The sequence below is a fragment of the Apium graveolens genome, chromosome 2, assembly GCF_009905375.1.
Source record: "Apium graveolens cultivar Ventura chromosome 2, ASM990537v1, whole genome shotgun sequence".
Taxonomy (NCBI): Eukaryota; Viridiplantae; Streptophyta; class Magnoliopsida; order Apiales; family Apiaceae; genus Apium; species Apium graveolens.
This window is the reverse complement of record NC_133648.1, coordinates 130,130,624-130,143,251: the sequence shown is the minus strand read 5'-3', so window position 1 is coordinate 130,143,251 and position 12,628 is coordinate 130,130,624.

Sequence of the window (12,628 nt, the reverse complement as noted above, 5' to 3'; positions counted from 1 at the left end):
TAGGAAACGTTCCGCAGCTTTCTGGAAGCGTTGAGGCCGCTGTAGCTGAGGTAGAAATTACCAATAGGCTAAGTTTTCAACTAGTAATGTACCAGACTTATGTATATTACGAATTGTAATAATGGCAAAGAAATGTAAATTTATTCAGAAACCTTTTTAAGGTGTATTGACATATAATTGTGGAATAAAACGACTTGTGATTATTTTTGGATATTCATCTCTGAGACTATAACTTGTAGTGTGTGTGTTTATTATGGGGTCACAGTACAGAGTAGTTGATTGTGTATTAAGATTGGGTGTTATTAAGGGAAATGGAACTCGTGACAACCCGGATCCCCGACTCCGGATTTGGGGGTGTTACACATACTTGCTTGGATCCTTTGGCCTTATTAAGTTTGTTAACATTTGCAGCGGTTTTAACATCAGAGTTTATGTTAACATTTTTTTTATCAGAATTTACAGTATCATACTTTGCATCAGAACTTACACTAGAAGGAATAATGCTAACTTTCTTTAAAGAAGGTTTTATTTGATAATAATCATAGTACAAACTATGATATTCCTTACAAGTATAAATGGAATGTCATAAACTACCACAATGAAAATAAGGATTTTGTGGCTTAAACCTTACAAACTGACTCTTAACTCCTGACTTAGAAGGTAAGGAGTTTATATTCCTATTCTTCCTGCAAAAAGAAGCCAGATGGTTAGAATTTCCACAGTTATAGCATTTCTTTCTAGGAGCATTAGGAACAGGCATATAATTATTGCTTTTATTCACACCTTCCTTTCCATTCCTATTTTTCCTAGGTGGCTTTACCTTATTTACATCCTTAATTTCTTTCAACTTGTACTTACGCTGCTTCTTTGTCATTAAGCCTATGTTAACTTCAATTGTCTTATCTGGTTTTAATTTGTCAGAAGTTGACTCTGCCTTAACTTCTGTCTCAGTATCTTTCATCTTTTCAGAATCAGCCTTTACAGATTTAGCTACAAACTTAACAGGATTTAACTTTGGCTTAGTAGTCTGTTTAACAATAATTGGCTTAATTTGTTCAGTTCCTGTTTCACTTTTATCATCTCCATAACCTAAGCCCTCTTTACAGTTTCCACTACTTAATAAATTCTGAGTTGTTCTGCCAGAGTTAGTCCAAGTCCTGATAATCTCTCTATCCTTTTCTAACTTAGTTTTTAGAGATTGATTTAATTTTAAAACTTCATCTCTAACATAAAAAGCATCATCTCTTTCTTTCTGAGTTTGATGGAACATAACTAACTCTTTTTCTAAATAGTCATTCCTATTCTTAAAAGCCAGATTTTCAGAAGTTAACCTATCACAAGTTAAAGTCTGATCTTTATAACTAATGAATATGGTTTTAAGATAAGATCTCAACTCAGTAATATCATCAGTATGAAAAGCATAAGTTGTTTGAGGTACCTTTAACTCAACAGCTTCAGAACTGCTATCAACATTTGCCATCAAGGCATAGTTCACCTCATTCCCAGAATCTGAAGTGTCTGTCCAGCTTTTCTTCTTTGTGACAAGTGCCTTGCCTTTGTCACCTTTTCCTTTCTTGCAATCAGGAGATATGTGGCCTTTCTCACCACACTTATAGCATTTAACATTTGAGTAATCTCCTCTGTAAGACTTTCCAGTTTTGCATTCAGATTTTCTGAATCCCTTCTTATCAGAACTTCCACTTTTCCTGGAAAACTTCTTCCCCCTTCTGAATTTCCTGTAGTCTATCTTTGTGATACCCTTCACCATAAGAGCACACAATTTCATCATCTCTTCATCAACATCCATCTCAGATAGACTTTCAGTTTCTGAATCCTCATCACTATCAAAACTTGATGACTCAGTATCAGACTTTGTGATGAGAGCCTTTTCTTTGCTTTTCTTTGAGACAACCACTTTGGGGGATTCCTCCTCAGCCTTAAGAGCAACTGCTCTTGACTTTCTCCCATGCCTCTTGCTTCTTTGTACCATCTCAAGTTCATGAGTTTTGAGCATACCATAAATTTCATCAAGAGTAGTTTCATCAAGAGCATAGTTGTCTCTTATAGTAGTTGCCTTCAAATCCCAATTTTTAGGAAGAGCTAAAAGGAATTTAAGATTAGTATCTTCAAGATCATATTCCTTATCCACCAGTGACAGATCATTCAAGAGTTTGACAAATCTGTCATATAAACCAGTTAATGACTCATCAGGTTTTGAGTCAAAGTGCTCATACTCTTGAGTGAGTATAGTCCTCCTGTTTTTCTTAATTGAATCAGTTCCCTGGCATCTTGTCTCCAAGGCATCCCATATCTCCTTCGTAGTCTTGCAGTTAATTACCTTGTTTGACATGACATTATCAATGGCACTATGCAGCAAATGTCTTACCTTTGCATCCTTGGCAATAGATGAGATATCTTCAGCTGTATATTCACTTTTCTCCTTTGGTACAGTCTGTGCTGGCTGATATGCTATTACAACAGAGAGCTTGGTTGGCTTATGTAGACCTTCATTAATTCTGTCAAGGTATTCTAGATCTGTAGCTTCCAGAAACATAGTCATCCTCACTTTCCATATGGGATACTCAGAAGGTTTTAGTATGGGAACTCTAATAGTCTCATATCGATTATGAATTTGAGTCTTTGGAGTTTCTTCAGTTTTGGTGGGCTTGGTTGGAGTTTTCTCTTCTTCAGACATGATTGTTCTGGATCTGATGACGTACCACCATTTCTTCAAGTAGCAACTAACCCATTTGTTAGGTCACACACACTGTAGAAGGGGGTTGAATACAGTGTCTAGCACAATCAAATCGAATTAAGAACACAAGTATGAAACACAGAATAATATTATTAATGAAACAGTATTACAATGGAACCATTCTCTCTCAGTGATGAACAAATATCACGAGAGCTGCTAGGGTTACAATGAATAATATTCTCGATTATAATAACATTTTTAGTGTAAACCCTAAGCTGTGTTTATATAGACACACAGTTACAAGATAAAATTCTAATTGATATCGAACATAAGTATGCATCCTAAAATATATCAACTAGTTATCTTTTCTTCCAAGTATTCTATTCTTCATAGAATTCTTCTCATTGCATATCTCTTCTTGTGTTCGCCTTAATCTTCTTTCCTTCAATCAGTCGTCTTCCTCATCTGAATGTCTTCTTAAGTCCTGATATTATCTCCTGATAAATATCTTCTGATATCTTAAGTTCTGATATCTCAAGTTCTGACTTCAGTATAAGTACTGATTTCCAGTTAAGTCCTGATTTGTTCTGTTAGTTAAGATCTGAAAACTAAACACAAATCAGTATTAGACATGACATCACAAATATATCTAACATCATTTATTAGACAAACTATTTATTAGTAAAAGAAAATGGTTAGGTTTGGATAACCTATCAATAATGATGCAATTAACGCTTTCCTCACCTTTGGTTCGCAGGTGACTTTAGTACAACGTCTCTTGGTGAAATGTATCCATCTAGTCTTTGATGTCCCGCCTTAACTCTTGGGTAGGCATAACATTCATTTACATATTTCCTCCCATTTCCTCTTCATGTCTATTCACTAGATATCTTCTTTTATCCCTCAGTACTTGATCGTTCTCCTGACACACATTCCCTACCTCAATTTACAAATATTTCCTAAAATTTGTCATCTTACTTCTGTCCCTCAGGTTACCCATATCTTACCTATAAAATTTCTTTATCATCCTTTTAATTCCATTTTCTTTCATATTTCCATTCTTCATTCTCATTGCTCATTCATAACCAAACTCCTGATATTAATACTCATTTTGTTGTCATATCAAATTAGATATCAATACGAACTTTGATGCTCACAACATCCCATACTGAAGTAAACATCAATCATCTATATTAATACCACTTTTGATATTTAACAACAACCTAAGTATCAATATCAATCAGAAACTGAACTAAAACTGTATCTCACACTTTATCTAAAACAAAAATACTTGAAAAATCATTTATTGTATGATTACCAAAACAATTTGGAACCAAGACATCCTTTAGTAAAACTTTATTACCGATGATAGAATCTCTTTGATTGGCTAATAAAATCCATATTATTGTAGGTACTAATCTCTTTTTTTATTCAACCTCCCTTCTTCCTTTCCTTCCTTCCTTCTCTTTACTCTATCTTAAATCTTTAGTTCTTAAAAACATTCTTCTCACCTGTCCATCCAAATAACTTTCTATTTCTCTTGTCCATTACTAAGGGCATATTCATCCAAGTAAAGCATCACACATTTGCAGCAATTTCTGAACTCTACTGGTGTCCTTACCTTCTCCAAATTCCTCATTGCTTTGATTTCGGATTTGAAAGTCACATCAAAACTTGACTTTATCTAATTGGAATCGATTTCCATCTAACTGACCATTAATTGGTAAAATTAACCAATTAACCCGTTTAATTGATCAATTGCACCAAGTGATGACTAGCTAAATGAAATTAAAGACAAATTATATATATAGTCGGATTGGCTGTGACAACCTCTTTCAAGAACCGAGATCACAATCATTTGGAGTATTAACATGAATATCGATAACACACGGAAGTATACTTTCTATCATTAAAAGTAGGGTATTTTCCGAAAATTTGGGCAGCATCTCCTTTATATTATTGACTACCAGCCGGACTCAAGCCGACACCAACAATCAATCAAACAACCACCAATCAACTCACAAGTAGACCAATAAACTTCCATCTTCTAAACTCACCATTTCACTATCACATATAATACTAACCAGTACAACCCATATTTTAGTTCAACTTAAGATAAAAGCGAACAATTCTTATTATATCATACCCTTTTCTCACATCCTTTTATACCCGAATACCACTACGGAGTACTATTATAATTTATTCTAAAATTTCTTCCGGTTCATGTTTCTTTTCAAGCTCTCTCTCTAACAATTCGTCTATCCTTGACAATACTCATTCTTATTAGTTAACTCGTTCAACTTCTAATAACCAACACATGGTCTCAACCAATATTCTCATAATCTTGTGGAAGAGTTCCTTTGGTTTAAAAACATCACTTCTTAAAAAATCCTTTCAGTTGAATCACCATATCTTCATTTCTACCTATATCGTTCTATACTGAACATTCTTTGCTGGCTCAGTTATGAGTATCAAATTTATCATAACTCACTTACTTGAGTGGAAAATGTAATATCCGGGATATATCGTGTAATTATTTTTGCTATTATATAATTATTATGTGTGTTCAGTATCTATTCTGTGAGCTAATTGTTAAGTGTTATCTGTACTTGAATATTCAAAAATAATATTAATTGAGTATTTTAATTTTTATATGTCCAAAATAAAATATAGATAATTGTCATATATTCTTAATTATTTTTATGTTGGTTTATGGATTTATAAGAATCATATGAAATTTCTAAAATCTTTTTCCGGGTAATTAAAGTCTATTTTATAAAAACGGGAACCAACCGACGTCACCCGTTGTTACGTTTTTGGAACCCGAAACTCTTTCGAGAACTCCTTCCTAACCTAATTGTAATATTCCGAGCATATTCCATGTTTCGACTTTTTCGATCCGGCATACGGTTTGTCCTGCGCGGGTCCCGGCGCAATATTTTCGATACAATATTCGTTTCAGTAAATCAATAAAACCCGTATTTTCGATACACGGGAGCTTTTTATTAAACTATCCCAATTATCACTTCGTAATACGTGTAACCAGGCGCTGAGACCAAGACCGCAGTACAAATTGTACTGATTTGGATAATTATCCCGAAAATCGATACCGTTTGGATCAGTTTTTATAAATAAACGTACCATTTTATATCCGGAATGACCCAACGGGATACTAATTTTCCGTAATTATAAATAGCCTTTTACCGTATATTATTTCGTATCAAAATCATTTGCAGACAGATAATTATATAATTTTCAGAGAAAAGCCCTAATTTCCTAAAACTGTTCTAAGAATCAAACAGCAAAACGAAGGCGTTACCGATCTCTGTTTTCAAAGCTTGAGTAACCAAAACGAAGGATTTGAAGTGTTCTATCAGATTCTGAGCTTTGTTTCACTGCAGAAATCAAGGTTATTTTTCTAAAAATTTATTTATTTACGAATTTATTTTATTAAAAATATGAATTTTTGTTCGGATGATTGTTTGTATGATTTGATGATTGCATGTTGTAGAGCTTGTTTTCTTGATGATTTTCATATGTCATACGTCTGATTTGGAGTTCAATAACATGCTCAAAAGTGGGTTTAATTTTCGAATTTCAAAATTAGGGTTTATAACCCGTATGAATGTTCTTAATTGAAATTTGGGGGTTTCTTATTCTGTAATAGATTGATGTTGTGTTATAGTGGGTTGTGTTCTCTGTGAAATTTGCAATCTAGTCGTATAAGTTTCATGAACCAACGAGGTCTGTAGAGAAGGGAGTTGTGTTTTGAAGTTTTCCGATGTTCGCCGGAAACTGGAAAACTTCACGGCCAAATTCCGGCCAACTGAGGGATTGTTAGGTTGAATTGATTGCATGGTTGTGTTCCTGATGTTGTGTAGATGTGATCTGGAGGTGTTGGTGGGGTGAGGACGCCGGGAACGTGTTCTTCGGCGAACCCGACTGTTTTCCGGCGAAGGGCTGAAAAATTACAGTTTAGTACCCCAACTTTTGAAAACGATGCAGTTAGGTCCCTGAAGTTTCCAGACTTTGCAAATTTAGGATTCCTGTTTATAAAATGTTTAAAAATCATATTTCCTATTTATTTTTATTATAAAAATTCATTTTTAATTTCTGAAAATTCTAAAAATTATTATTTTAATTCTGATAATTATTTTTAATTCATAAATAAATCTAAATTAATTAGTTAATTAATTTCAGTTAATTTATAATTGATTAATTGGTCAATTAATTCGAAAATTAATTGATTAATTGATTTAATTAATTATTAATTGATTTTAATTAATTATTTAATTAGATTTAATTATTTAAAAATGATTTAAAATTTCTGAAAAATAGTTTCGAGCTTTAAAATATTATTCTAAATTATTTCCAAGGCTCGATAATTATTCTAAAATTATTTCGGAGCCAGAATTGGCCAACCGAACCCTGTTTATTAACCCAAAATTGATCCAACGACCCGTTTTAATTCCGAAAAATGTTTTAAAAATCATTTTAAATACCAGAAAGCCTATTTATGACCCGAGACTTCTTTATAAATAATATATCATTGATTACGTGATGTATTATATGCTATATGTGACTTGTTAATTGACTATCGGTCTATATATTCGGTGTTTACTTGATTATTGCATAACTTTCAATCCGTTAATCGGATTTGGGTAAAACGAAGGGTAGATAGAAGTATGTGTTGAATAAAATTCCATGAGTAAATTATTGATAGATGCTTATGATATGTGAGCAGAAGAGGCAAGACGTAAGAAAGGGAAACAGGTAGTTGAGGAGTAAAACGGTTGTGATTGGAAGCGAGTGCAGTGTAGTAAGCTAATATCAGGCAAGTGTTCTGAACTTTCTCGAGATATTGTAGTACTTGATAATCCTGTGATATTGCAAGTGCTTTGAAGCACAAAAACCTAAATCCTGATTTCAGTTATTATTCTTGAGCCATGAGTCATATTCTTTCTAATCCATTGATTATTGTATACCCAAACAAGAACCACAAATCTACGATACTACTCCACAAATACATACAAACTAAATACCAAACACTGAAATGAACTATTATATACTCAACCTATGGTATCTTATATTTTGAAAGACCAAATCCTTGAAACCTTGAAATGTTGATTCCTTTGTTATCCAATTCTTTCATTACCCAGCATCCAAGCTTTTAAATTGCCTTATTGATCCTTACAAGAATTGAAACCCTTTCATTGTTAAACATTTATTGTTGTTAATGATTTCGGTTATTGTTTATTATTGCATATTCTGTTATTATGTTAGAATTGGATTGTTTTTATAAAATTGTGGACCAGATTCGTGGTTAGACCATATAATGGTCAAGTTAGGCCAATGTGTGCCTTGGATCCAGTAGTTAGAGCAATGATGTGTGCCTTGCTCGGGGTTAGTGCGTGATTGATCAGCAGCCTAACCTTGGTTTTTAAATTAAAAGTATAATATCCAATTCTAAATCATAATCCATTGTTCACTTGATATCATAACTATATTCATCTGATGATCATTATTCTCAGTTTTGTCATTGTAACTTGCTAAGCTAGTTAGCTCATTTGTGCGATGTTGTTTGTATTCTTTCTAGTTAAAAATGAACCAACTGGTAAAGAGGATCCCCAGTCCAGCGCGAGAGCTAGGGGTTCAGGTTGAGAAAGCGGAGCTAGTAGGCTTCTTTTGGAATAATTTAAGTTTGTAAAAGTTTGTAATAATGTTTAATACTCAGTTTGAATTTGAAATAGTTGGGATTTGAACGGTTTGTAATATATTAGTGTGTTTGGCTTGTGTGCATACTTTAACCTGTTGCGGTCCGTGGTGGTTGGTAAGTAGGGTCACTGCATATATTATTATTATCTTTATTATTGTTATAAGCAGGTTATAATTAAGGTGTGTGTGTGGACCCCAAACTTCTGACCCGGGTTTGGAGGGCGCCACAGGTTTGGTATCAGAGCTACAGGTTATAAGTCACTGACATAAGCCTAGGTTGACGGGAATGGGTAGAGGGATAGGATTAGAAGTAAGGTATAGGATGATAGAACGTCGAGAGGTTGAGTGTTATGGTATAACCGGTATTAGTATAGTTTACGTCGTGGTACAAGATTCTTATATTACGATATGTTTTCAGATAGCAGAGATGGCTGACTCTTTTATTCCCGTATCAGCTGATCACTCATAGCCTTCAGTTGGAGCACCAGCATCGGATCCACATCCTGTTATTCCACCAGCATTGGCTATTCTACCTCCACCGGTGTTGCAGCCCGTACCATTGCAGGCCATTCCACCTCCAGGCATGAGGCCACCTGTTAGATGACCCCCACCAGCTGATTTAGATTCCACCGGGCATTCAGTAGCGAGTGCCCCATTCCAGTCTACATTGCCCCCAGTTCCTTATTACCGGTATGAGGCTCTTCTATTGGAGCGTGATTCCTTGTTGGCTCAGATTAGAGAGTTACAACATATCATTAGGACTACAGATGTTGATCGTGGTGTGAGGGAGCTTCGAGAGGAGATTCATGTGACACGGAGGGTTCTTGAGGCTAGGCTACATGGAGCTACACTACCTGGCAGAGGCCCTGATGCATTGCTGGGCTGGGCTACTGAGGTGATGAAGGACTTTGAGAGGCTGACAGGACCAGAGTTTCCTTGGAGTTGAGTTAGAGATTTTGAGATGGAGATGCTGAGCAGTGTTATTATGGTTATATAGTATGGACAGTAGTGTGTATCAGTAGACTTTTGAGTTGTATTTATAGACTAGCGATGCTGACTAGTGAGTAGGTTATTGTACCCTTTTTGCTTTTACTTTTGAAGCGTCTTTACGCTTGTACTACCTAAAACTTTTGATCTATATATCAGTACCTTTTCCTTTCCAACACTGTCATTTACTTTATTGCACCTGTTTTACTTTACCTTATTTATTGCACCAGTATACCCTGTGATACCATGTACCCTGTTTTCCATAGCTGTTTATATTCTGTAAAGAAGCATGCAATTTACTTAGTTACAACTATTTTCAAAAAGAGATATTTTTATTTTATAAAACTTTTCTTTTATACAAAGATTTGATTCAAAAGCTAAATAAATTGATTGATTCTTTACAGAAAATGCCTCCCAGAAGAAATACTCGCCCCAACACCTAGAATGAAGAAACTAATAACAACAACAATAACAACCAAGATGATACAAACCAGAATGTGAACCCAGGACCCATGGACCCAGCAATAGCCCATATTCTTCAAATCTTGGCCCAATAAACAGTTCACCTGGCACAACAACAGCAGAGACAGACCAATCCCCAGGTAACTTTCAAAACTTTTCAGGCAGTAAACCCACCAGAATTCAAGGGTTCTTTAGAGCCAATTGAAACAAATGTGTGGTTAAAGGAAATAGAGAAGGCTTTTGCCTTGGTAAAAGTGAAAGAGGAGCAAAAGGTTGAATTTGCAAGTTACTATCTGAAGAATGAGGCCACCTATTGGTGGGAGATGGTGAAGACATTGGAAAGCACAGATGTTATTACTTGGGAAAGGTTTAAGGAATTGTTTTTAGAAAAGTATTTTCCTCAGTTTGTTCAGGATCAAATGGAGTTGAAGTTTTTAGAATTAAAGCAAGGAAACATGTCGATAACAGATTATGAGGGGAAGTTTGAGGAATTGTCAAGGTATGTGCCGTCGTATATTGATACTGATAGAAAGAAAGCTAAGAGATTCCAGCAAGGCTTGAAGCCATGGATCAGAAGGAAGGTAGCTATTTTTGAATTGGATACCTATGCCGGGGTTGTACAAAAAGCTATGATCGCAGAGACAGAGAGTGAGATGTTCCAGAAAGAAAAGGAAAGCAAGAAAAAGAAAGTTGAGGGAAGTGAGGGTCAGTCACAAACAGGGAAGTTTCCAAATTTTAAGAAGGGCAAGTTTCAGCCAGGGAGAAATTTTAATTTCAGGAGATAAAATGCAGGAGACGGAGGCCAGGGCAATCGTTCAGCTAATATGAATCAGCCGAATCAGTTGAGATTAACTTTTCCAGATTGTCAAGTATGTGGAAAGAAGCATGGAGGAGTTTGTAACAAGTTGAATGTGGTATGTTTTAAATGCAACCAGAAAGGGCACTACTCGAGGGAGTGCCGAAATCAGCCAGCAAGAGAGCCAGCAAATAAGGATCAGCCTATCCGGAATCCAGCAGCGAAAGTTCCAGTCATTGGATTTACATGCTTTAAAAGTGGGAAGCCAGGACATATGGCCAGGGATTGCAAGACACCAACCCCAGTCAGTAATACATTAAGGATTATGGGATCTACCCCAACAGTGAATGAGACTCCGAGGGTTAGAGTTTTTGACATGTCGGTGAAGGATGCGATCCAGGATACGGATGTCGTGGCAGGTACGCTTAATATGAATTCTTTATGTGCCAAAGTGTTAATAGATTCGGGAGCAACTCGATCATTTGTTTCACAAGATTTTGTTAGTAAGTTAAATTGTCCAGTTGGGTATTTAAATGAAATAATAACGGTGGAATTAGCAAATCAAGAACGTGTAACTGTAAACCAAGTTTGTGGGAATTGTGAGATTGAGATTTCTGTTAGTAAATTTTGTGTAGATTTGATACCGTTTAAGTTAGGAGAATTTGACGTTATATTAGGGATGGATTGGTTATCTAAGCATGATGCTCAGATAGATTGTCGAAATAAGAAAGTAATGGTGAAAACGCCAGACGAAAGAATAGTAACGTTCAAGGGACAGAAGCAGGTAAAGAAGTTCTTAACGATGATTCAAGCCAAGAAGTTACTACGACAAGGATGTGAGCATTTTGTAGCATATGTGATCGACAGAAGTCAGGAGCCAGCAAAACTTGAAAATATTCCAGTTGTGATGGAATTTCCAGACATATTTCTCGACGAGTTACCAGGACTTCCTCCAGATAGAGAAATTGAATTTGCAATCGACTTAGCACCTGGAACCGAACCAGTATCCAAGGCCCCGTATAGAATGGCGCCCGTTGAGATGAAAGAATTAGCAAAACAATTGCAAGAGCTGTTAGAGAAAGGAGTAATTAGACCCAGCGTATCCCCGTGGGGTGCACCGGTATTATTTGTCAAGAAGAAGGATGGAAGCATGAGACGATTAAGAATAAGAATAAGTATCCGTTACCCAGAATTGATGATTTGTTTGACCAATTGAAGGGAGCCAAGTATTTCTCCAAAATCGATTTAAGATCGGGATATCATCAACTGAAGATCAAACCAGCAGATATACCAAAGACAGCTTTCAGAACAAGATATGGACATTACGAGTTTTTAGTGATGTCTTTTGGATTGACCAACGCCCCAGCAGCGTTTATGGACCTGATGAACAGAATTTTCAAGGAATATTTGGACAAGTTCGTTATAGTATTTATAGATGATATTTTGATCTATTCAAAGACGGAGGAGGATCATGCGGAACATTTAAGGACAGCTTTGGAGATTTTAAGGAAAAAGAAGTTATATGCTAAATTGTCGAAGTGTGAGTTTTGGCTACAGGAAGTTCAGTTCTTAGGACACATAGTCAGTAATGTAGGGATCAAAGTGGACCCGGCAAAGATCGAGGCAATTACGAATTGGGAAAGACCGAGAACACCCACTGAGGTAAGAAGTTTCTTGGGATTGGCAGGATATTATCGACGATTCATTCAGAATTTCTCAAGAATTGCAGCACCATTGACAAAGCTTACACGAAAGAATGAAAAGTTTATATGGAATGACAAGTGTGAAGGAAGTTTTCAGGAATTGAAGCGGAGATTAATCACAGCACCTGTTTTGTCACTTCCAGACGATCAAGGGAATTTCGTAATTTATAGCGATGCTTCTTACAAAGGATTAGGATGTGTTCTTATGCAGCACGACAAGGTGATTGTGTATGCGTCAAGGCAATTGAAACCACATGAACAGAAGTACCC